Source organism: Saccopteryx bilineata, chromosome X (genome assembly GCF_036850765.1).
Source record: "Saccopteryx bilineata isolate mSacBil1 chromosome X, mSacBil1_pri_phased_curated, whole genome shotgun sequence".
In the NCBI taxonomy this organism is placed as follows: domain Eukaryota; kingdom Metazoa; phylum Chordata; class Mammalia; order Chiroptera; family Emballonuridae; genus Saccopteryx; species Saccopteryx bilineata.
Window position 1 is genome coordinate 88,146,189 of NC_089502.1, and position 24,734 is coordinate 88,170,922.

The following is a 24,734-nucleotide window of genomic DNA, read 5'->3' on the forward strand; positions in this document are numbered from 1 at the left end:
TATATAGGATTAATGCAAGCTCATGCTTTCTGTGGATGAGACAACATTAAAGAAACCAATTTAGACTGGTTGAAGCACAAGTATAATAATCCTTGACTGTGACCAAACCTATGTGAGACATGAGTTTGAATCCACTATTTTGAGCCTTAGCGTCGTACTGTAGTCCATTCGTCTTCATCCGTCTCATTTTTCGTACGAGGGAGGGATTCCTTGTCTTTCTCAGCTCGCCACGAGGCCTTCTCTCTGGTGGTCCTGGTCCTGGTCCCGCTCCCGCTCCCGCTCCCGGTCTCTTGAAAGAGCTGGGGGAGGAAGATGAGGAGGGGCACCCAGCTCTTCCGCCCGCTCATCTTTTCCGTCATCGGCACGTCTCCAGGAGCTTGCTTCCACAGGCTCTGACCGCAGAGGGGGTCCCCTGCGGTCTCTGTCGTTCCGCCTTTCTCTCAGGTCACGGAGGTCATTTCTCTTGCAACAGCGCTCATCTCTCTCCTTGTCGTCCCGGCAACCGGAATCTCTCTAGCTTGAAGCTTCCTCAGCTGGTCCTCCTCTTCTCCAATCACTTTCATCCCTAGGTCGTCGGATGCGGTCCTCTTGGTCCCCATCTCTCTCTCTGTCCCTTTCTCCAGGTCCTTGTCATTCTCATCACGATCTTGACTGATTATCTCTCTTTCTTTTTCTCTATCCCATTCACGGTCTTCTGATGGTCTTGATTCTCGAGGTGGACCCCAACTCACTTCTCTGGCTTTTTCTTTCTTTCTCCATCCACCTGGCTTGACAAACAGTCTCCAGAGACCAGGTCTTGAGTCCTCGCCCCTTCTGCTGGATATCCGATCATCATCAGACCTTCTTGAGAGCTGGTCATCATCCACATTTCTCCAAGGACCCCTGTCATCATCTGCACCACGCCTGGAAATTCTATCATCATCGGCATTCCTCCAAGGTCCTCGATCTTCATCCAAGCCACACCTGGGACCCCGGTCATCATCCAAGCCTCGCCTGGGGCCCCGGTCGTCATCAGCATTACGCCAGGATGACCACTCATCATCAGCACCTCCTCACTGTGGCCCCGGTCCTCATCCATCCCATGTCTTGGTCCTCTGTCCTCATCGGCTGTCCGCCAGTTTCCTCTGTCATCATCCAGTCCTCGTCTAGGTGGTCTGTCATCATCTGTGTTACACTAGCTTGCCCTGTCTTCATCACCAATTCGCCTGGGAGGCATGTCGTCATCTGCGTTACTCCATGAATGCCGGTCTTCGTCTGCCCCGCGGTGAGAGAACCGATCTTCATCAAGACCTCATCTGGGGCCCCTGTCGTCATCCACGCCTCGCCTGGGAACCTGATCCTCATCTGGTCTAAGAGAAGACTCTCTCTCTTCATCTTCCCTAACGCCGTGGGTGATCTTCATCTTCTCTCTGAGGCCTCTCCTCATCTCGCCATTCTCCACGTCTCGATTCCTTCTCCGGCGGGCCTCTTCTCCGCTCAGAATCCGCTTCAGGTCCTTTTCTCCACGTGCCTTCTGCATCTCTATCTCCCCAACAAGAGTCCTTTGTAGAAAGTGGATCCTCACTAAGCCTTCTCTCTTCCTCTCTACGGCGCTCCCTTTCTTCAATTTCCAACTCCCTTTGGCGTTTTTTCCTTTCGACTTCTTCTAATTTCTTGACCCACTCCTCATATTCTCGATGCTCTTCCTCCCGGTTTGCCTGTTCTGCACGTTCTCTCTCTTCACACTCTTTGAGCATTTGCTTTTCCGCCCTCCTCTGCTCCTCCTCTTCTTTTTCTCTATAGTAGGTTACTCTTGCCACAAGTGTTTCTGTTGAGAAGTTGGATGTCATTTTTATGTGCGTTCCTTTGTAGGTGATAGCCTTCTTTGCTCTAGCAGCTTTTAATATTTTCTCTTTATCGCTTAGCTTTGGTATTTTAATTACGATGTGTCTTGGTGCAGGTCTTTTTGTGTTTCTCTTTAATGGAGTTCTCTGTGCTTCTTCAACTTGTGAGACTCTTCCTTGCATCAATTTAGGGAAGTTTTCAGCTATGATTTAATTGAATAAAGTTTCTATCCCTTGTTCTTCCTCTTCTTCAGGAAGTCCTATGATGCAGATGTTATTTCTCTTCATGTTGTCACTGAGGTCTCTCAGAGTTTCCTCAGACTTTTTGAGTCTCTTTTATTTTTTCTTCTCTCCTTTCATACCTTTGTTCATCTTGTCCTCCAACTCACTGATTTGATCCTCAGGTTCACCCATCCTGCTTTTATTCCTTCCATTGTGGTCTTCATTTCTGATATTGTATTTGTCAACTCCAACTAATTTTTTTTTAATATTTCAATGTCCTTTTTTATACATACTATCTCTTTATTTAGGTGTTCGTAATGACCATCCATTGTTGTTTTAAGATCCCCAAGCATCATAACAATCATTATTTTAAAATATTCATCCAGCAGTTTGATTATTTCCATATCACTCAGTTCCTTTTTGGAGATTTCTCCTGTGGTTTTATTTGGATTGCACTTCTCTGTCTTCTCATTATGTCTGTTTGTTTGGTTGTGTTGTTTGTAGGGCCGGTTGAGTCTTAGTTTGGCGTTGTCTGTCTCCAATTTTCAGTTGTGTTATTTCTAGGTCTTCTTGGGTTGGCATCAGCTGTTATTTGTAATACACTTTCAGATTTGGGATGCTTTGAAGTCTTAATTTGTTTGTTTTTTCTCTCACTTGTAGTCTTTTTTTTTAAAGATAAAAGTTTAATTTTTTAATGATTTATTTATTTATTTATTATGATTTTTTTTTACAGAGACAGAGAGAGAGCCAGAGAGAGGGATAAATAGGGAAAGACAGACAGGAACAGAGAGAGAGAAGAAGCATCAATCATTAGTTTTTTGTTGTGACACCTTAGTTGTTCATTGATTGCTTTCTCATATGCGCCTTGACCATGGGCCTTCGGCAGATTGAGTAACCCCTTGCTTGCTCCAGTGACCTTGAGTCCAAGCATGTAAGCTTTTTTTTTCAAATCAGATGAGCCTGCACTCAAGGTGGTTACCTCGGGATCTCAAACCTGGGTCTTCTCCATCCCAGTCGGATGCTTTATCCACTTTGCCACTGCTTGGTCAGGCTCACTTGTAGTCTTGTTTACTGATCTCAGCAGGGGGTTTATTTGAAACTGTATCCAGGAACGCAGTGTGTGTAACCTGAGACTCTGAAGGCCTTACCTGCCAGTTACTCTCTCTGGGGGGCAGGGTGCTTTCTCAGCTTCAGTAGGGGGAGGTGTATCTCAGTTTCTATGGAGACCTGAGTTACTGCCCCTCCTCCCCACTTCTTGTTTTCAGCTGTGTCTTTTTGTGCTGATTGGAGCTGGAGAGATGTCTGGAGATGTATGATCCAAAAGCACTTTAGTCTTGTGTTATGTGAAAGGACCAATCCCTCCCCCAGCTATGGCCTTCTCCAGCACTAGATGAGTCAACTTCTCAGGTCCTCCCATGTATTACTCTGCCAGTCACTGTCTGTCTCTCTCTCCCCCCTTTCCTTTTGGAAGATAAGCCAGCCCTTACAACACATCTCATTCCCAGGTCCCCAGGCAAGTGGCTGTGAGCGATATTTACTACTCTTTTCTTTGGAATGAGAGCCCTTCTGGGCTCTCAGCCTCATACCCACTTTGTTCCTGTAAGCAGGGGAGGGTAACTGCTCCTCAGTGCTCCCTACCAGGCTCAGTTTAGCTTCTTCTTTGCTCCTTGGTTTTTGAGAGCTGATCTTATAGCCCAGAGTTGGTTTTTCAAACTGATTGTTCCTAAATTAATTTGTAATCCAGTTTGGTGGTGTGAGCTGGGAGTCTGTGCATCTGCCTACTCCACTGCCATCTTCAGGTTTCTATTAGATTTCTTAATAATACCATCCTCAATTGCCATCAAATAAAAAAATCAAATATTGTGGCTATATAAGACAGAGATGTAGTTCAGAAAAAAATTAAAAATCTCCATAAAAACAATATCAACAACATGGAAACACTGAAGTAAAATGATAAAGCATTCAAAATTGAAGTTCTGAAAATACTCAATGAAATGTGAGAAAACAACAATAAGAAACTTAGTAAACTCCAAAACCAAATAAATAAACAAAACAAATACCTCACCAAGATTGAAACTTTCAAAAACAGAGATGAAGAATTAAACACATGAATTAAAAACTGAGATAGCAATTTTATCTAATAGATCAAGCCAGATAGAGGAAAGAAGCAGTGACATTGAAGACAGCCAGCTAGATATGCTATAGAGAGAAGAGAAGAGAAACTGACAAATTATAAAAACCGAGAGAGCTCCACAGAATTGTCTGACTCCATCAGAAAGAGCAAGGTAAGAATAATGGGTATATCAGAAGAAGACACAAAGAAGGGGATGGAGATCCTATTCAAACAAATAATTGATGAGAATATCTTAAACCTATGGAAAGAGCTAGAGTCTCAAATCCAAGATGAAAACAGAATGCTGAGTTATCTCAACTAAATCAGATATACTCCAAAACACATTGTAAATTTTTTTTAACAATCAATAACAAAGAAAGTATCCTCAAAGCAGCAAAGGAAAAGAAGAAAATGTCATAAAAGAAAGCCCTTTAGGTTATCATCACACTTCTCAGCAGAAACTACAAACCAAGAGAGAGTAGACCCAAACATTAAAAGTACTAAAAGAGAGGAATGACCAGCCAAGAATACTCTATTCATCAAAGTTATCCTTCAAATATGAAGGAGAAATAAAAACTTTTACAAACATACAGAAGCTGAAGGAGTTTATCACCAGAAAACCCCCACTGCAGGAAATATTCAAGGGTTTTTTTTTTGACCAGATACAAAGAACAAAACAAATCAAAACAACAAGATCACAATAAAAACAAAGATAATTAGTGACCACAATAACACAAAATGTGAGGGGTAGATATCTGCAGTAGCAAAAGAGGATGGAGTGTAGAATTATTCATAAGAAAAGTGACTCTTGTACATATAAAAATTTATCTCTTAATAACCTATTGGTAATCACTCATGAAAAAAGCCGCTATTGAAATACACAGCTTAAAAAAAAACAACAACAACAGGAGAAAGAAGTATGGAATGACCCTAAACGAAATAAACTGACAGAAACACAAAAGAATGTAACCAAAGAAGACACAGAGCTACTTGAAAACAAAACATAAAATGGCTATAAGAAATGCTCAGGTGTTAATAATTACCCTAAATGTAAACGGATCAAACTCAGCAATAAAGAGACACAAAGTAACAGATTGGACAAAAAAGCAAAATCCTACCATATGGTACCTTCAAGAGACACATGTAAGTTGCAAGAACAAAAGTAGACTCAAAATGAAAGGTTGGAAAAAAATATCAAAGCAAATAATGTCCAAAGAAAAGCAAGTTTAGCCATACTCATATCTGACAATGATGACTTTGAGACAACAAAGGTAACCATAGACAAAAACGAACATTTCAAAATGATAAAAGGGCATTGTATCAAGATATAACACTTCTTAGTATACATGCACTGAGCAGGGAACACCCAAAAAATATAAGACATCTACTAACTGATCTAAAAATAGAAGCAGGCAAAAATACAATCATATTTGGATATTTCAACACACTTTTGATGGCTTTAGATAATCAAAACAGAAAATTTATAGCAAAATATCAGCTTTAAATGACACACTGAACCAAATGGACATAACAGATATTTACAGGACAATTTATCACAAAAAGTCAGATTATACATTCTTCTCTAGTGTGCATGGGACATTCTCAAGGATAGAGCATATGTTGAGCAACAAACCTAACATCAACAAATTCAGGAAGATTGAAATTATATCAAACATATTTTCTGAACATAAGGCTTTGAAATTAGAATTAACTGCAAAAAAGAAGTAAAGAACCCACAAAAATGGAAACTAAATAATACTTCTAAAAAAAAGAGAAAAAAGCAAAGATCAAAAGATATGTACAGACAAAGGAAAATGACAACATGAAATCAAAAATTTCTGGAATGCAGTGAAAGCAGTAATAAGAGGAAAGTTTATATCATTACAGGCTTATATCAAAAAACAAGAGAGATTCCACATGAACAACCTAACATCACATCTTAAAGAACTAGGAAAAAAGAACAAGGCAACCCAAAGTCAGCAGAAGAAAAGAAATAATAAAAATCAGAGAACTAAATGAAACAGAGGACAACAACAACAACAACAAAAACTATAGAAATAGTTAATACAAAAAAGAGTTGGTTCTTTAAAAAGATCAATGAAAGAGATGAACCACTGGCTAGAATAACTAAGAAAAAAGGAAGAAGGTGTCTTATAAACAAAACCCAAAAATGAAAGAGGAGAAATTACCAGAGACATTATAGATATACAAAAAATCATAGTAGAATAATATAAAAGATTATATGCCACCAAATTCAACAACTTAGAGGAAATGTATAAATTCCAAGAACTATATAATCTTCCTAGACTGAGTAACAAAGAAGTGGAAGACATAAATAGAATTATAAGCAGGGAAGAAATAGAAACAACTATCAAAAACCTCCCCAAAATTAAAAGTCTCAGACCAGATGGTTACACTAGTGAATTTATTTACCATTTAAAGAATATTTGGTACCTATACTTCTCAGTCTTCCAAAGACTGGAAGAATGAGGAATGCTCCCTAACTCATTTTATGAGGCCAACATTACCCTCATACCAAAACCTGGCAAGGACAACACAAAATAAAAAAAAACTACAGACCAATATCTCTTATAAATATATATGCAAAATCTTAAAGAAAATACTAGCAAAGTGAATACAACTGCATGTTAAAAAAATAATACATCATGATCAAGTGAAATTTATCCAGTAGCACAAGGATAGTTCAACATACTGAAATTGAGCAACATAATACACCACATCAACAAAACAAAGAACAAAAACCATATGAGCCTATCAATAAATGCAGAAAAGGCATTTGATAAGACACAACATCCCTTTATGTTTAAAACACTGAATAAAATCAAAATAGAAGGAAAGTATCTCAACATAATAGAGACCACATATGACAAACCACCAGCTAAATATAAAACTAAATGGTGAAAGAATGAAGGCTTTTTCTCTAAAATCAGGAACAAGACAAGGCTCCCACTCTCCCCACTCTTCTTCAAGATAGTTCTGAAATTTTTAGCCAGAGTGATCAGGCACATGAAAGAAATAAAAGGCATTCAAAGCAGTAAAGAAGTAACAGTATCACTTTTTGCAGATGACATGATTCTTTATATAGAAAAATACAAAGATTCCACTAAAAAACTATTAGAAATAATAAACCAATATATTAAATTTTCAGATTCAAAATCAAAATCAATATATGCCAAGGATTAAACATCAAAAAAATGAAATAAAAAACAATTTTTTTTTTACAGTTGCAGCAACAACAACAAAAATACCTCGGAATAAACTTAACAAAGAATGTGACAAACCTAGATACTGAAAATTACAGAACATTATTGAAAAAAAATGAAAAAGACACAATGAAATGAAAAAAGTATTTCATGTTCATAAATTAAAAGAATTAACATAGTTAAAATGGCATATTAACCAAAGCAATATACAAATTTAATGCAATCCCCATAAAAAATCTCAATGTCATTTTTAAAAGAAAGAGAACAAAAAAAAAGTTACCAGGTTTGTATGGAACCACATAAAACCCTGAATAACCAAAGGCATCCTGAAGAAAAAGAATGAAACCAGAGGTATCACACTACGTGACTTCAAATTATACTATAGAGCCACAATAATCAAAACAGCATGGTATTGACAGAAAAACAGACATATAGACCAATGGAAAAGAATCAAGAGTCCAGAAATAAATCTACATGTATATAAACAAATCGTCTTTGACAATGGAGCCAAAAAACTCAATGGAGTAAAGAAAGCCTCTTCAATAAATGGTGCTGGGGAAATTAGAAAGCCACAGGCAAAAGAATAAAAGTTGATGACAATTTGTCCCCCTGGACAAAAATTAATTCAAAAATGAATCAAAGACCTAAATATAAGTTCTAAAACAATAAATTTTATAGAAGAACACATAGGTACTAAGCTCATGGACCTTGGCCGTAGAGAACAATTTATGAATTTGACCCCAAAGGCAAGGGAAGTAAAAACAGAGATAAATGAATGGGACTAAATCTAAATAAAAAGCTTTTGCACAGCAAAGGCACACAAAAAAAACAAATAGGCAGCCAGCTAAATGTGAGATGGTATTTGCAAACAACAGTTCCAATAAGGGATTAATATCCAAAATACATAAATAACTCACAAAGCTCAGCAACAAACAAGCAAACAATCTAATTAAAAAATGGAGAGAGAACATTAAGAGACACTTCTCCCAAGAGCACATACAAATGACTAAGAGATATATGAAAAGATGCTCATCTTCACTAGCTATTCAAGAAATGCAAATAAAAACAACAATGAGATACTACCTCATACCTGTTAGGTTGGCTATTATCAACAAGACAGGTAATAACAAGTGTTAGAGAGGCTGTGGAGAAAAAGGAATACTCATTCACTCTTGGTGTGAATGCAAATTAGTACAACCATTATGGAAGAAAGTATGGTGGTCCTTCAAAAAATTAAGAATACAACTTCCATATGACCCAGCAATTCCTCTACTGGGTATCTATTCCAAAAGCTCAAAAGCACTGGTATAAAAGACACATGCACCACCATGTTCATTGCAGCATTATTTACTGTGGCCAAGACATGAAAATAACCAAAGTGTCCTTCAATATAGTATTGGATAAAAAAGGTGTGCTACATATATACAATAGAATATTATTCAGCTATAAGAAGTGATGACATAGTGACATTTATGACAACATTCATGGACCTTGAGAACATTATACTGAGTGAAATAAGTAAATCTGAAAAATTTAAGAACTAAATGATTTTATACATATGTGATATATAAAACTGTGACTCATGGACATAGATAAATGTGAAGTGGTTACCAGGGGGAGGGAGATGTAGGGGAGGTGGATGGGGAGGAGGTTGGGGGAAGGCTTTAAAGAGGGACTGATATAAGGTGATGGAAAATTACTTGACTTTGGGTGACAGGTATACAACACAATCAATAATTCAAACACTATTAAATATTTACCTGAAATCTATGTACTTTTTTATATAAAGTTTTTTTTAATTTTATTTATTCATTTTTAGAGAGGAGAGAGAGAGGGAGAGAGAGATACAGAGAGAGAGAAGGGGGGGAGGAGCTGGAAGCATCAACTCCCATATATGTCTTGACCAGGCAAGCCCAGGGTTTTGAACTGGCGACCTCAGCATTTCCAGGTCAATGCTTTATCCACTGCGCCACCACAGGTCAGGCCTGAAATCTATGTACTTTTATTGATCAATGTCACCCTGTTGAAATTATTTTTCTAAATAAAATTAAATAAAGATTCTGGATATGAAAAAGGCTTACTCTCACATTTTAATAATGATATTAAAAAAACACAAAATAGGTTCTGACCAGGCAGAGGCGCACTGGATAGAGTATCAGACTGGGATGCAGAGGACCCAGGTTTGAGACCCCGAGGTTGCCAGCTTGAGCATGGGCTCATCTGGTTTGAGCAAAGCTCACCAGCTTGGACCCAAGGTCACTCGCTTGAGCAAGGGGTTACTCGGTTTGCTTAAGGCCCACGGTCAAGGCACATATGAGAAAACAATCAATGAACAACTAAGGTGTCACAACAAAAAACTGATGATTGATGCTTCTCATCTCTCTCAGTTCCTGTCTGTCTGTCCCTATCTATCCCTCTCTCTGACTGTCACTGTCTCTGTAAAAACAAGCAAACAACAAACAAACAAACAAAAACAACAAAAAAGAAACAAACCAAAAAAGGTATTGTTTTTATTGATGATTAATTATGAAATCAAATGTGTCCAAAAGAGGAAGATAAAAATATTAACCTTTGCCTCAATCATGTGCAGTAATGAGGATTGTAATACACATAAAAATTTCTTCTAATTTTTTGTGATAATTACAGTTTTAATTTTCTTTATTTTCCTTTTTCTACTTTTTTATGTAAGGCAACCTGTTGGTTGTTACTTCATAATTTAGTCCATTTGTTGTAGAATATCAAGACAGAATTATAAAAAAATTATGGAACTCAAGTAATCGTGTTGTACATTTTAAACTTACACATTGTGCATGTCAATTCTATCTCAAAAACACTGGGGAAATAAACATGTATTTATTAATATTAATTTTACAAAATAAATATGAATTTTACAAAATCTTCCACTAAATATTTGCATACCCCACAGTGCAGTAATTTCACTTCTATGTATGTATTCCAAAAGAATTTTATACCCACAACATATGAACAAGATATTTATAATAGAGTGACATCAGAGAAGTGGCACCGTGAGGAGAGCTCCTGATATCTCTCCCTGAAACTTCAACAAATTCAACAACTAGAGACAGAAAAACAATCTCAGGAGCATCTGAAATACACATACATCAAACAAAGGTACGATTGGGTGAAAAGGTGGCTGAATATTTAACCCACTCTGAAGAAAATAAGACAGAGAACAGAGTATTCTGCTTTCCTCACTGACCTGAGCAGGGCTGCTTTCACTTGGAACTGAGAGAAAGCGAGGGCTGGGGGCACAGAAAAAGCTGGGCTAGGGCAGAGACATTCAAGCCAAGGAGAGAGTGTGCCCATGGCTCAGCCCTCACAGAGCTAACACCAGCGGCAGACCCCAGCAGAGGTGGGCGAGCAGTTGCCTTGTTTACTCCTGGTATCCCAGGCAGTGAGTGCAGGCAGTGTGCGAGTGGATCCACCTGGCGCTTCGGACGTGGGTGCCCATGTTCCTGGACGGAAGGGCTGGGTTGGAGACTGTCAGTAGAGACCCTCCATATGGGCTATGACCACAGCTTGTGAATAATCCTGGCTTCCCAAACAACAGCACGCAGGAAGTGCACAAAAGCCAGCTTCCCTACACCTGGACCTGTCTGGGTGCGGCACCTCTGCCAGCCATTCAGGCTAACAAAGCACACTCTTGGGAAAGAGAACTGTGGAAGTGGTGGAGGGAAGAGCGCACAGGCAGCTTGCAGACAGCCTCTGGAGAGCAGACCTGCAGAGTGTTGAGGCATACTAGACATGCCTGGAGGCTCATAGAAAGACACCTGAAAGGCAATCGGCTCCCAGCACTGCCTGATTATGCTGGTGGCTCTGGATGGGAAACCCTTACCGTGTGTTGAGTGAAGATAGAGGGGTGATTTGGCAGCTCTTGCTCTCCAGGCAGTGGCTGGGGCAATTTCACAGCTGGGTACCTAGGCTGCTGGTTCAGGAGGAGAGATTTGGGGAGAGGCTCCAGGAAAATGGACTCTCCCATTGTCGGAGCCTGCAAATGCTAACAAACCCCGCCTACCAATGGGACTGAGGCCTAGTTTATGTCATCACCATAGAGACATAACAGCAAATCTCTGCCTAAGAGTGCCACAGGGGCAGAACCCAGGGTACAGTGCCACCAGCCAAAAAGAGAGAGAAGAAAGAAAAAGAAAGAAGTTAACTTTTCAAAACCAGGAAAAATCCACATCTTTACAACTTTTTCCATTTTTTTCTTGTATTTTTTATCTTTTATTTTTCCTTCCATCTTGGTCATTTTATCCTCCTTTCATTTTATTCTTTTTTTTTCATTTTGAATGTTATTACCCATAGGTGTTACATTTTTCATTCTTTTTTTCTATGAGTGTTACATTCCAAAAAAACTTAACTCAATTTTATTCTCTCTCTTTTTGTTTCTTCTTTTCTTTTTCACTTTTTATCTCATTTGAATCTCACCCACAAACAAATTATTTATTCTGCATTCAAATTTTTTCTTTGTGACATTTTGTGTGTTTTTTACTTTGCTTTTTATCTCTCTAGCATTTCCCCCAACTCCGGCTCTCTATTCTACAGTTTTTGTGCCACTTAGTGCAATAAAATTTTTATTTTTCACTGTATTTTTTTCTTTTTTTCATTTTTCTTTTCTCTTATACTGTTTCTTTCATTTGACCATCATTTAAAAATAAATTATTTTATTCTCGATCCAAATTTTTCCTTGTGGCATTTTGTGGGTTCTTTCCTCGTTTTCTGCCTCTTTGTCACTCCCCACCAACCCTGGTCCTCCATTCTACATATTTTTGTTCCACTTAGCAAAATAGAATTTTCAGTTCTTCACAGCATTTTCTAAAAAAAAAAAAAAAAAATTTATCAACTCTTATTAGTGTTACTAACAATACCGCTCTCAAATGCCATTAAAGAAAAAGAAATAGAATATCATGGATACAGAAGACAGTGATGTAGCTCAGATAGATAAGGAAAAATCTATAGAATCCTTGGTATTTCCATTATGATGTGTCTTGTTGTTTTGGGTTTCTCTTTAATGAAATTCTCTGTGCTTCTTGAACTTGTTTTCCTTTATCCTGCATCAATGTAGTGAAGTTTTCAGCTATGATTTGATTGAACAAAGTCTCTATTTCTTGTTCTTTTTCTTTTTCTTCAGGAACCCCTATGATGCAGATCTTATTTCTCTTTATGTTGTCACAGAGCTCTCTTACAGTTTCCTCAGACTTTTTGAGTCTTTTTTTTTTTTTGCTGCTCTGCTTCTGTGCCTTCATTTATCTTGTCCTCTAACTTGCTGATTCGATCCTCAGCTTCATCCATTCTGCTTTTAATTTCTTCCATGTTGGTCTTCATTTCTGACTGATTCTTTATTATCATTTCATTGTCCTTTCTTATACTTGCTATCTCTTTTATTAGTTGTTTGTTATGACCATCTCTTGTTGTTCTAAGATCTTTGAGCATCCTACCAATCATTATTTTAAACTCTGCATCTGGCAATTTGGTTATATCTGACTTGTTCAAGTCTTTTTTGGGGATTTTTCTTGATTCAATTAGGTTGCATTTCTTGCTTTCCCATTTTGTTTGTGGATAAGAAGGGTGTGGCCACTGGAGTTTAATTGTTGTGGCCTCTGTGTTTCCTAGGTGTGGTCTGTCTTCAGGCCTGCCACCCCTTCTGCTGCTGTCTTGGGCATTTGGGTATGGGCATTGCTGGTCAGCTGCAGCTGTTGCTGCGGTTTCTGCCTCTTCTCCATGGAGTTAAAATTCTTTCTTATAATGCAATTTTGTGTACCTCTTTTATTGTTCTTATTTAAGTATTAAATGCATAAAATAATAAACTACCTTTTGTATATATATTTTTTAATACTTAAAATAGTCATTAGGGCAGAAAACTGGTTGTTAAACTATTTTAATCCCACCACTGGGGGATTCCAAGATGATGATGGAGTAGACATTCTAACTGCCACCTCCCAGGACCAAATTGTATTACAACTAAAATTAAAAACAATCATCTTGGTGCCTGACCAGGCAGTGGTGCAGTGGATAGAGCATCGGACTGGGATATGGTGGACCCAGGTTTGAGACCCAAGGTCTCCAGCTTGAGCGCGGGCTCATCTGGTTTGAGCAAGGCTCACCTCAAGCAAGGGGTTACTCAGTCTGCTGAAGGCCCACGGTCAAGGCACATATGAGAGAGCAATCAATGAACAACTAAGGTGTCGCAAAGAAAAACTGATGATTGATGCTTCTCATCTTTCTTCGTTCCTGTCTGTCTGTCCCTATCTGTCTCTCTATATCACTGTAAAAATAAATAAATTAATTTAATAAAAAAAATTATCATCTTGGAAAACCAACTTTTAACTAAATGAAGAGGAGAAAATAACCAAGGATCACAGAAGAAGCCACATCAAGACAATTAGGAGTTGTGGAGAAGCAAAATGGGTTGCCCCAATCCCAGGAGTGTGTTGCTGCAGAAGGTACAGAGGGTCTCTCAGCAGTGGAGAGGTTTTCCCTAAGAGGTGTGGGTCCTAAGTTTAAGTCTCAGGCTGTGTGCCATGGCCTGAAGCACCAGAGCATAAAAGAGGCACCCACACAGCATTTGGTGGTGAAAAGAGGTGAGGTTTCTGTCTGCAAGAGAGAAGTGGAGCTCTCAGAGATGTAGGCACTATCTTAAAGGACCCACACAGAAAATATCATTTACAGCCACTAACCCAGGGTCTCCAGCAGAGGGAATGCTAAGAAGACTAGAGTTGTGTGAGGAGAATGTAAAGTTGGTGGCCCAGGGAGAGACACTGTGGGGGACATCCACCAGAGCCCCTGTGCTGATTCATTCTCCAATACAGCAGTTGCCATATTTCTTGGATGAAGTAGTCCCTTCTGTGTGGCATCACCCAGGGGAAAAGCAACTGCACTACCCTTGGGAATCTTTCCTTCCCCACCCTATAGAGACTGTGTTGTTCTGATAAGCCAGAAAGTAAGTGGTGCATCATTGACTCAATTTTCTGGTATTGAGGCTAGAGCCTTCCCCTGAACTCTCCCAAGAATATGACTGGTGCTTTTGCCTCACAGGACATTCAGTAGAAACTGTGAAGACTGTGGGAAGACCACATCTTTGCATTTCAGAGGCCACACTCATCAAACTGTTGGTGGCCACAACCTACTGAGGTCTGTGAAAAAAATCTAGACAGACTGATACCGGGAGCCAAGGGGAGGGAGCCACATCCAGTACCAGAGGTGGATTAAGGTTGGTTAAGGCCCTGGGTACAGAATAATATATTGGGCCCCTTACATTAGAAATAAGTGTAAAGCTGGGGTTTTGTGGGGTCCTTCAGAAGTCGGGGCTCAGGGCATGTGCCTCTGTGCCTGCTGTAAAATATGCCTCTGCCCACCCCCCTTCCTAATCTCTACAATTTCCCAGGCTCTAGTCTCTACCAGAGGTTTCATTTCAGTGGCTGAGTCCAACAAGCAGCTAGTAGACAGGTGGCAGGAGGCAGGACTAGGAAATTTAGTCCTTTTTCTGAACTTTCCCTAGGTCCAGTGTGGATGTGTGGCTTAGTATTTTCACATGAATCTGGGCCGAGCGGAGGCAGTCACAAGCTCTGCATTATTTGTAACTCCAAGAATATTGCTGAGGACTAGTCATAGGCAGTGTCCTCCACTAGTCTGCATCAGGTTCACTCTAGGTAGGTCCAGGGCCAACACATCCAGTGGCCAGCTGTGAAGAGTATCTGTTCAGGACCTAATGACCCTTGCTGGCAGAATGTCCTAAAGGAGGGCTCATCAGACATTGGGAACAGCTGAGGCAACTTCTGCTTTCTGTAGTCAGAACCAGCACAGCAGTTATGCATGTTGGACAGTGTGTAGCTTCACTATCAGCCAGCTTGGGTCCTAAATATCCTGCCCCACTGAACTAGGTTCTATGGGGGGAAGAGAGAGAGGCTTGGCACATAGATATTGAAAGTGTGGTTTCCCTGGAGTCTATTGTTGGGTTTGGTTGAGGGGCTTAGGAACTTTCTGAGGGGGCACAAACACCCCAGGAGGGGACTTCCTCATTCTTTCTCCCTGAGATCAGGGGATCCCCAGCTGAAAGAACTTTTGCAGAGGGGAATGATGGTCCTACCCAATATGAATCTGCTGTTCACCTTGCTGGGGAGAAATAAAATTTGAGTACCAGCAGTGGCTGAGGAACTGAGCTCTGCAGTAGGGGCCACTTTCCTCATACTGAGCTCCTGACCAAAAAACCCTTGAAGTAGGGTCTCCCACTAACATTGTATTCCCAATGTCAGCTGCCCTAACATACCAAGTTTTCAACCTATAGAGGGGCACGTGAGTGAGGCCAGTCTGAATTCACACTACAGTATTTCTACTGAAGATTCTGTGGAAAGACCAGGCAGCTACCAGTAGGTGGAGCAGTTGAAAAGTGGAAGCATATCTTATGGACTTTGGGGTTTTTATAAAGCTGCTGTCAGCTCCAAGAAGAAATAAACTGATCTTTATACAGAGGTTGGCCCCTCCAATATTAACCAGGCACAGGAAAAGGAGATGAAAACAGAAATCAGAGCAATACCTCTGGACAGGTAGCCCATGATGGGTTTAAAGCAACTGTTGACACCAATCTAAGAGAACTCAGAACCAACACAATCAGTAGTGGGTTGAAAACCACACCAACACTAGGCTTATTTAGTTACACAAGCAGCATACACAAAGGAAAATTCCAGTAGGCACCAGACACTCTACACCCAACAAGACAGACACTGCACAGTGTCTAACACACTTTATAAAGGTTGACTCTTAGAGTCAGCCAGCCTGAGGGGATAAACTAACCCATGAAAGGTCCAACTGCATTTAATATTCACAAACAACAGGAGAGTAATATTACCCTCAAGAAGCATTCCTAGAGCAAGGAACTCAGGTGGTCTGGAGGTTAGTACTACTGAGCCCATCTTCCTCATAAAAATACCATAACAAATTTCAAAGTCAGAGCAAGGCTACCTAACACACAGATAAAATGGGCTGACAAAGAATTATGACCTATATGACTCAACAAGAAAAAAAAACTAAATGAAATGAGGAAACCAAACTATTAGAGTTTAAAATAATTGTTATTAGGATGCTCAAGGATTTTAGAGCAACAATGGATGATCACAATGAGAACTTAACCAAAGACATGGAAATTATATAAAGAACAATTAAGAAATGACAAACACGGCCTGACCTGTGGTGGCACAGTGGATAAAGCGTTGACCTGGAAATGCTGAGGTCGCCGGTTCAAAACCCTGGGCTTGCCTGGTCAAGGCACATATGGGAGTTGATGCTTCCAGTTCCTCCCCCCTTCTCTCTCTCTCTGTCTCTCCTCTCTCTCTTTCTCTCTCTGTCTCTTCCTCTCCTCTCTAAAATGAATAATAAAAAAAAAGAAATGACAAACACAATTACAGAAATGAAGACTGCACTAGAAAGAATCAATAGCACTTTTGATGACATGGAGGATTAAATCAGCTATTTAAAGGACAAGATAAACCTGAGTATAGAAGCAGATCAGCAAAATGAAAAGAGCCTTAAAAAGGCTGAGGACACTGTAAGAGACCTCTGAGACAACAGGAAGAGTAGCAACATACACATTATAGGGATTCATGAAGGAGAAGAGAACAAGGGATAAAAATTTTGTTTGATGAAAACATAGCTGAGAGAAGTGACCAGCAAAAGGAAGAGAGAGAGGGAGAAAGAGACAGGAACATCGATCTATTCGTGTATGTGCCCCAACCAAGGATCAAAACAGCAACCTCCGTGCTTCAGAACAATGCTCTAACCAACTGAGCTATCTGGCTAGATATAATTGTTCTTTCTTTTTTTAAAACTTTTAATGTTTATTTTTTAAAAGATTTTATTTACTTATTTTAGAGAGTAGAGCAAGAGAGAAGATGGAGGAGCAGGAAGCATCAACTCCCATATGTGCCTTGACTGGAAAAACCCAGAATTCCAAACCTGCGACCTCAGCATTCCAGGCTGATATTTTATCTATTGCACCATCACAGGTGGTTATGTTGATATTTTATTTTATTTTATTTTATTTTTTTAATTTTATAATTTTATTTTTTTAATGGGGTGACATCAATAAATCAGGATACATATATTCAAAGATAACAAGTCCAGGTTATCTTGTTGTTCAATTATGTTGCATACCCACCACCCAAAGTCAGATTGTCCTCTGTCACCTTCTATCTTGTTTTCTTTGTGCCCCTCCCCACCCCCTATCCCTCTCCCATTCCCCCCTCCCCCCCGTAACCACCACACTCTTGTCAATGTCTCTTAGTTTCAGTATTATGTCCCACCTACGTATGGAATAATACAGTTGCTGTTTTTTTCTGATTTACTTATTTCGCTTCGTATCATGTTATCAAGATCCCACCATTTTGCTGTAAATGTTCCGATGTCATCATTTCTTATGGCTGAGTAGTATTCCATAGTGTATATGTGCCACATCTTCTTTATCCAGTCATCTATTGATGGGCTTTTTGGTTGTTTCCATGTCCTGGCCACTGTGAACAATGCTGCAATAAACATGGGGCTGCATGTGTCTTTACGTATCAATGTTTCTGAGTTTTGGGGATATATACCCAGTAGAGGGATTGCTGGGTCATAAGGTAGTTCTATTTGCAGTTTTTTGAGGAACCACCATACTTTCTTCCATAATGGTTGTACTACTTTACATTCCCACCAACAGTGTATGAGGGTTCCTTTTTCTCCACAGCCTCTCCAACATTTGCTATTACCTGACTTGCTAATAGCAGCTAATCGAACAGGTGTGAGGTGGTATCTCATTGCCGTTTTGATTTGCATTTCTCTAATAGCTAAAGAAGATGAGCATCTTTTCATATATCTGTTGGCCATTTGTATTTCTTCCTGGGAGAAGTGTCTATTCATATCCTCTTCCCATTTTTTTATTGGATTGTTTGTTTGTTTGTTGTTGAGTTTTATGAGTTCTTTGTATATTTTGGATATTAGGCCCTTATCTGAGCTGTTGTTTGAAAATATCATTTCCCATTTAGTTGGCTTTCTGTTTATTTTGTTATCAGTTTCTCTTGCTGAGCAAAAACTTCTTAGTCTGATGTAGTCCCATTCATTAATTTTTGCCTTCACTTCTCTTGCCATTGGAGTCAAATTCATAAAATGCTCTTTAAAACCCAGGTCCATGAGTTGAGTACCTATGTCTTCTTCTATGTACTTAATTGTTTCAGGTCTTATGTTTAGATCTTTGATCCATTTTGAGTTAATTTTTGTACAGGGAGAGAGACTGTAGTCCAGTTTCATTCTTTTGCATGTGGCTTTCCAGTTTTCCCAGCACCATTTATTGAAGAGGCTTTCTTTTCTCCGTTGTGTGTTGTTGGCCCCTTTATCAAAAATTATTTGACTATATATATGTGGTTTTATTTCTGGACTTTCTATTCTGTTCCATTGGTCTGAGTGTCTATTTTTTCTGCCAATACCATGCTGTTTTGATTGTCGTGGCCCTATAATAGAGTTTGAAGTCAGGTATTGTTATGCCCCCAGCTTCATTCTTTTTCTTTAGGATTGCTTTGGCTATTCGGGGTTTTTTATAGTTCCATATAAATCTGATGATTTTTTGCTCTATTTCTTTAAAAAACGTCATTGGAAGTTTGATGGGAATTGCATTAAATTTGTATATTGCTTTGGGTAATATAGCCATCTTGATTATATTTATTCTTCCTAGCCAAGAACAAGGTATATTCTTCCATCTCATTATATCTTTTTCGATTTCCCTTAACAATGGTTTATAGTTTTCATTATATAAGTCCTTTACATTCTTTGTTATGTTTATTCCTAAGTATTTTATTTTTTTTGTTGCAATCGTGAAGGGGATTATTCTTTTGAGTTCCTTCTCAGTTGTTTCATTGTTGGCATATAGAAAGGCTATTGACTTCTGTATGTTAATTTTGTATCCTGCGACCTTACTGTATTGGCTTATTGTTTCTAGTAGTCTTTTTGTGGATTCTTTGGGGTTTTCGATGTATAGGATCATATCATCTGCAAAAAGTGATACCTTTACTTCTTCTTTTCCGATATGGATGCCTTTTATCTCTTTGTCTTGTCTGATTGCTCTGGCTAGAACCTCTAGTACCACATTAAATAAGAGTAGAGAGAGTGGACAACCCTGTCTTGTTCCTGATTTAAGGGGGAAAGCCTTCAGTTTAGTGCCATTTAATATGATGTTAGCTGATGGTTTATCATATATGGCCTTTATCATGTTGAGATATTTTCCTTCTATACCCATTTTGTTGAGAGTCTTAAACATAAAATTGTGTTGTATTTTATCGAAAGCCTTTTCTGCGTCTATTGATAAGATCATGTGGTTTTTGTTCTTTGTTTTGTTGATATGGTGTATTACATTAACCGTTTTGCGTATGTTGAACCATCCTTGAGATTCTGGGATGAATCCCACTTGATCATGATGTATTATTTTTTTAATATGTTGTTGTATTTGATTTGTTAGTATTTTGTTTAGTATTTTAGCATCTGTATTCATTAGAGATATTGGTCTGTAGTTTTCTTTTTTTGTGCCATCCTTGCCTGGTTTTGGTATGAGGGTTATGTTGGCCTCATAAAATGTGTTTGGAAGTATTGCTTCTTCTTCAATTTTTTGGAAGACTTTGAGTAGAATAGGAACCAAGTCTTCTTTGAATGTTTGATAAAATTCGCTGGTATAGCCGTCAGGGCCTGGACTTTTATTTTTGGGGAGGTTTTTAATGGTTTTTTCTATTTCTTCTCTACTGATAGGTCTGTTTAGGCTTTCTGCTTCTTCTTGACTCAGTCTAGGAAGGTTGTATTTTTCTAGGAATTTATCCATTTCTTCTAGGTTGTTGAATTTAGTGGCATAAGGTTTTTCATAGTATTCTACAATAATTCTTTGTATATCTACAGTGTCCGTGGTGATTTCTCCTCTTTCATTTTGGATTTTGTTTATATGAGTTCTTTCTCTTTTTTCCTTGGTAAGTCTTGCCAAAGGTTTGTCAATTTTGTTGATCTTTTCAAAGAACCAGCTCCTTGTTCTATTAATTTTTTCTATAGTTTTTCTGTTCTCTAATTCATTTATTTCTGCTCTGATTTTTATTATTTCCTTTCTTCGGCTGGTTTTGGGTTGTCTTTGTTCTTCTTTTTCTAGTTCCTTAAGGTGGGAAGTTAAGTGGTTCACTTGGGCTCTCTCTTGTTTGTTCATATATGCCTGAAGCGATATGAACTTCCCTCTTATCACTGCTTTTGCTGCATCCCATAGATTCTGATATGTCGTATTGTCATTTTCATTAGTCTGTATATATCTTTTGATCTCTGCACTTATTTCTTCTTTGACCCATTCATTTTTTAAAAGTATGTTGTTTAGTTTCCACATTTTTGTGGGATTTTTTTCCTCTTTTTTGCAGTTGAATTCTAGTTTCAAGGCTTTATGATCAGAAAATATGCTTGGTACAACTTCGATTTTTCTGAATTTGCTGATGTTGTTTTTGTGGCCCAACATATGGTCAATTCTTGAGAATGATCCATGTACACTGGAGAAAAATGTATACTCAGTCACTTTGGGATGAAATGTCCTGTAGATGTCTATCATATCCAGGTGCTCTAGTGTTTTGTTTAAGGCCACTATGTCTTTGTTGATTCTCTGTTTGGATGACCGATCTAGAGCCGTCAGCGGTGTATTGAGGTCTCCAAGTATGATTGTATTTTTGTCAGTTTTTGTTTTAAGATCAATAAGTAGCTGTCTTATATATTTTGGTGCTCCTTGGTTTTGTGCATATATATTAAGAATTGTTATGTCTTCTTGATTCAGTGTCCCCTTAGCCATTATGAAATGGCCATTTTTGTCTCTGAGTACTTTTCCTGTCTTGTAGTCAGCATTATCTGATATGAGTATTGCTACACCTGCTTTTTTTTGGATGTTATTTGCTTGGAGTATTGTTTTCCAGCCTTTCACTTTGAATTTGTTTTTATCCTTGTTACTTAGATGAGTTTCCTGTAGGCAGCATACAGTTGGATTTTCTTTTTTAATCCATTCTGCTAGTCTGTGCCTTTTTATTGGTGAGTTTAATCCATTTACATTTAGTGTAATTATTGATACTTGTGAGTTCCCTATTGCCATTTTATATCTTGCTTTCTGTTAGTTTTGTGTCTTGTTTGATCCTTCTCTTTCGTTTTTCTATCTTTTGTTTTTATTTGGTTGTATTCCATACATCTTTCCTCTGTTGCTATCTTTTTTATCTCATGTGCTTCTGTGGTGGTTTTTTCAATGGTGGTTACCTTTGAGTAATGAAAAGGGTCCCTACCCTGTTCATTGTAGCGAACTATTTTGTGAGTACTTTTGCACTCCATCATCCTTTGCTACTGTTAATCTCCATCTTCTCCCCCTCTTTCTTTTTGTTGTTGTCACAGTTTAAATTTGGTTTTATTGTGTTCTTCTTGGAGCTTTTACTTGTGGCTCTGTTTTTTTGTTTTTCTTTGTATCTGATTGGAGAACCCCCTTTAGTAATTCCTGGAGTGGGGGTTTTCTGATGATAAATTCCCTCATCTTTTCTGTATCTGTGAATGTTTTTATTTCTCCTTCGTATTTGAAGGATAGCTTTGATGGGTATAGTATTCATTGCTGAAAGTTCCTCTCTTTCAGGACTTTAAATATTGGGGTCCACTCTCTTCTAGCTTGTAGAGTTTCTGCTGAGAAATCTGATGATAATCTAATGGGCCTTCCTTTATATGTTGTATTCTTCTTTTCCCTGGCTGCCTTGAGAATTTTTTCTTTGCTGTTGGTTTGTGTCAATTTCATTATGATATGCCTTGGAGTAGGTTTGTTGGGGTTAAGAAAACTTGGAGTTCTGTTTGCTTCTTGAACTTGAGGCTTTAGTTCTTTCCACAGGCTTGGGAAGTTCTCATCTATTATTTGTTTGAGTATGTTCTCCATTCCATTTTCTCTCTCTTCTCCCTCTGATATACCTATTATTCTTATGTTATTCTTTTTTATGGAGTCAGATAATTCTTGTAGGGCTATCTCATTTTTTTTAATTTTTGAGTCTCTTTCTTCTTCTCTCTGTTGTGCCTCAAGTTGCTTGTCTTCTATTTCACTAATCCTTTCTTCTATCTGACCTGTTCTATTAGCTAAGCTTGTTACTTTGTTTTTCAGCTCGTGAATTGAGTTTTTCATCTCTGTTTGATTTGTTTTTATAGTTTCAATTTCCTTGGACATATATTCTTTGTGTTCATTGAGTTGTTTTCTGAGCTCCCTATATTGCCTTTCTGTGTTTTCTTGTATATCTCGGAGGATTTTTAGTATTTCTATCTTGAATTCTCTGTCATTTAGCTCCAAGGTTTCCAATATATTAAATTTTTTCTCCATAGATTTTTCCTCATCTAGCTGTGTTACCTCTCTTTCTTTTGTATCCATGATATTCGATTTTCTCTTCCTTAATGGCATCTGAGGGTGGTTTTGTTGATAGTATTAATGAGATTTAATAAAGAATAAAAAGTTAAAAAAAATAAAAAAAATAAAAAATCGAAAAGAGTTGTTTTTTTAAAAAAAAATTAATAATGAAATAAAGAAAAATAAAATAAAATAAAAATTAAAAAAAAGGAAATTATTCCCCCCCTCCTTTTTTCCTCTCCTCTCCTCTCCCCTCTTTCTTGAGAAAATCTTGTGGTGGACTGTGAGTTATAACAAACAATGCCTGTGATGGAGGGCCTGAATTGGGGAAAAGTAATAAAGGGGCAAAAAAGAAAAAAAGGAAGAAAAAAAAAAAGGAAAAAAAAAAAGAAAAAAGAAAAAAAAAGAGCATATGGACCCACAAAAAGCAAATAAGGAAAAAATTTGTGTCAAGAATAAAATGATTTGCTTTTAGGTGTTGGTTGTCTAAGAGGTATGATGAGAGGAATAAGAGGAAAATGGAAAAATGGGGGGACAAATTAAAAACTTTCTATTGTATTTAGTGGAACAAGAACTAGATAATATGGAGAGCCAGGGATGGGAGCACTGCTAGTGAGTTAAAAAGGTGAAGTAAAAACCCCCCAAAATGCCACAAACATAGGTTTGAGTCCCAGATAAGATAATTTGTTTGTTATTGAGGTTTGAATGAGAGGAGATGTAAAGGAGAAAGGAAGAAACTAATATAGAGGGAGAAAAGAAAGAAAGAGAGAGAGAAAAAAAGAGGGAACCACTAAAAGAAGAAAAAAGAAAGGAGAGAGAGAGAGAGAGTTAAGGGTTTTGGAGTGCAACCCTCATAGAGAGAAAGGAAGAGAAGAGAAAAGATAATGGGAGATGTAACACTTATGGGTAGTGTAGTTCAAGGAGAGGAGAGAGTAAGACCAGTAGAGAGTTAATCGGCCAAATTGGAGGAGGAATAAAAGTATCAAGAATGAAGATAAGAGAAACAAACGAACAAATATAATAAAATGTAATAGGTTATAAAGTCTGCAGATTATTCTTGATTTTGAGAGGTTATCTTCTTGCTTTTTCTTTTCTCTCCCTCTTCCTGGTCGGTGACTCTGTACCCCGGGTTCTGCCCCTTTGGCACGCTCAGGTAGAGGCTTGCAGTTGATAAGTCTCTATGGCAATGTCATGTATTGTGCTTTAGTCTCGTGGGAGTCGAGGCTCATTAGCTTTTATAGGCTCCGACAGTGAGAGAGTCCGTGTTCCTGGAGCCTTTCTCCTAGTCTTTCCTTCCTCAATTTGTAGCCTGATAATCCAGCTATGTGGTTGCTGCTGCCTCTGCCTGGATAGTAAGAGGCTCAAAGAGCTGGCAACTCCCCCCTCTATTTCCACTCAGCACAGGGCTCTGGGTAAGGCTCAGTCAGTCAGAGCTGCTAGCATAATCAGGCGGGCTTTCCACCCACTCAAAGACCACTGGCTCTGCCACTCTGTCCGGTAACACAAGCAGGCGCCCACTTCTGGGGGGTGCTTGAAGGAAACTCTCACTCACTGTCTGCGACCAGGATATCCAGCCAGCAGTCTCACGCTCTGAGTGTAACCCCCAACCGCAGGGAAAAGTTGCAGCGTTGGAATTGAGTCTCGCTCCGTCCCTGTGTGCGCCTTTTGCAAGGCGCTGGGGCAGCTCGAGATTCCGCTTTGGCCCACACAAAGGCCCCTGACTCTGCCCCTCTCTGCGATAACACGGGCGCGCACTGCCGAGGCACTCGGAGGAATCACTCACTCCTTATCTGCACGCGCACACCAGGATATGAGGCCGGCCGCGGTTCCCTGTGAGTGAAACCCTCACCAGCACGGAAAATCTCCAGCGTTGGAATTAGTTCTCACTCCCTCCCGTGCGTGGCTTTCCCAGGGCGTTGGGGCTGCCCAGAGACTCTGTCCTCGGCCCA

General features: G+C 38.8%; 1 pseudogene; it reads right to left on the bottom strand.

Moving 5' to 3' along the window:
• Window positions 1–64: 64 nt before the first annotated feature.
• On the bottom strand, window positions 65–1,829 carry LOC136317723 (eukaryotic translation initiation factor 3 subunit A pseudogene; annotated as a pseudogene).
• Window positions 1,830–24,734: the final 22,905 nt, after the last annotated feature.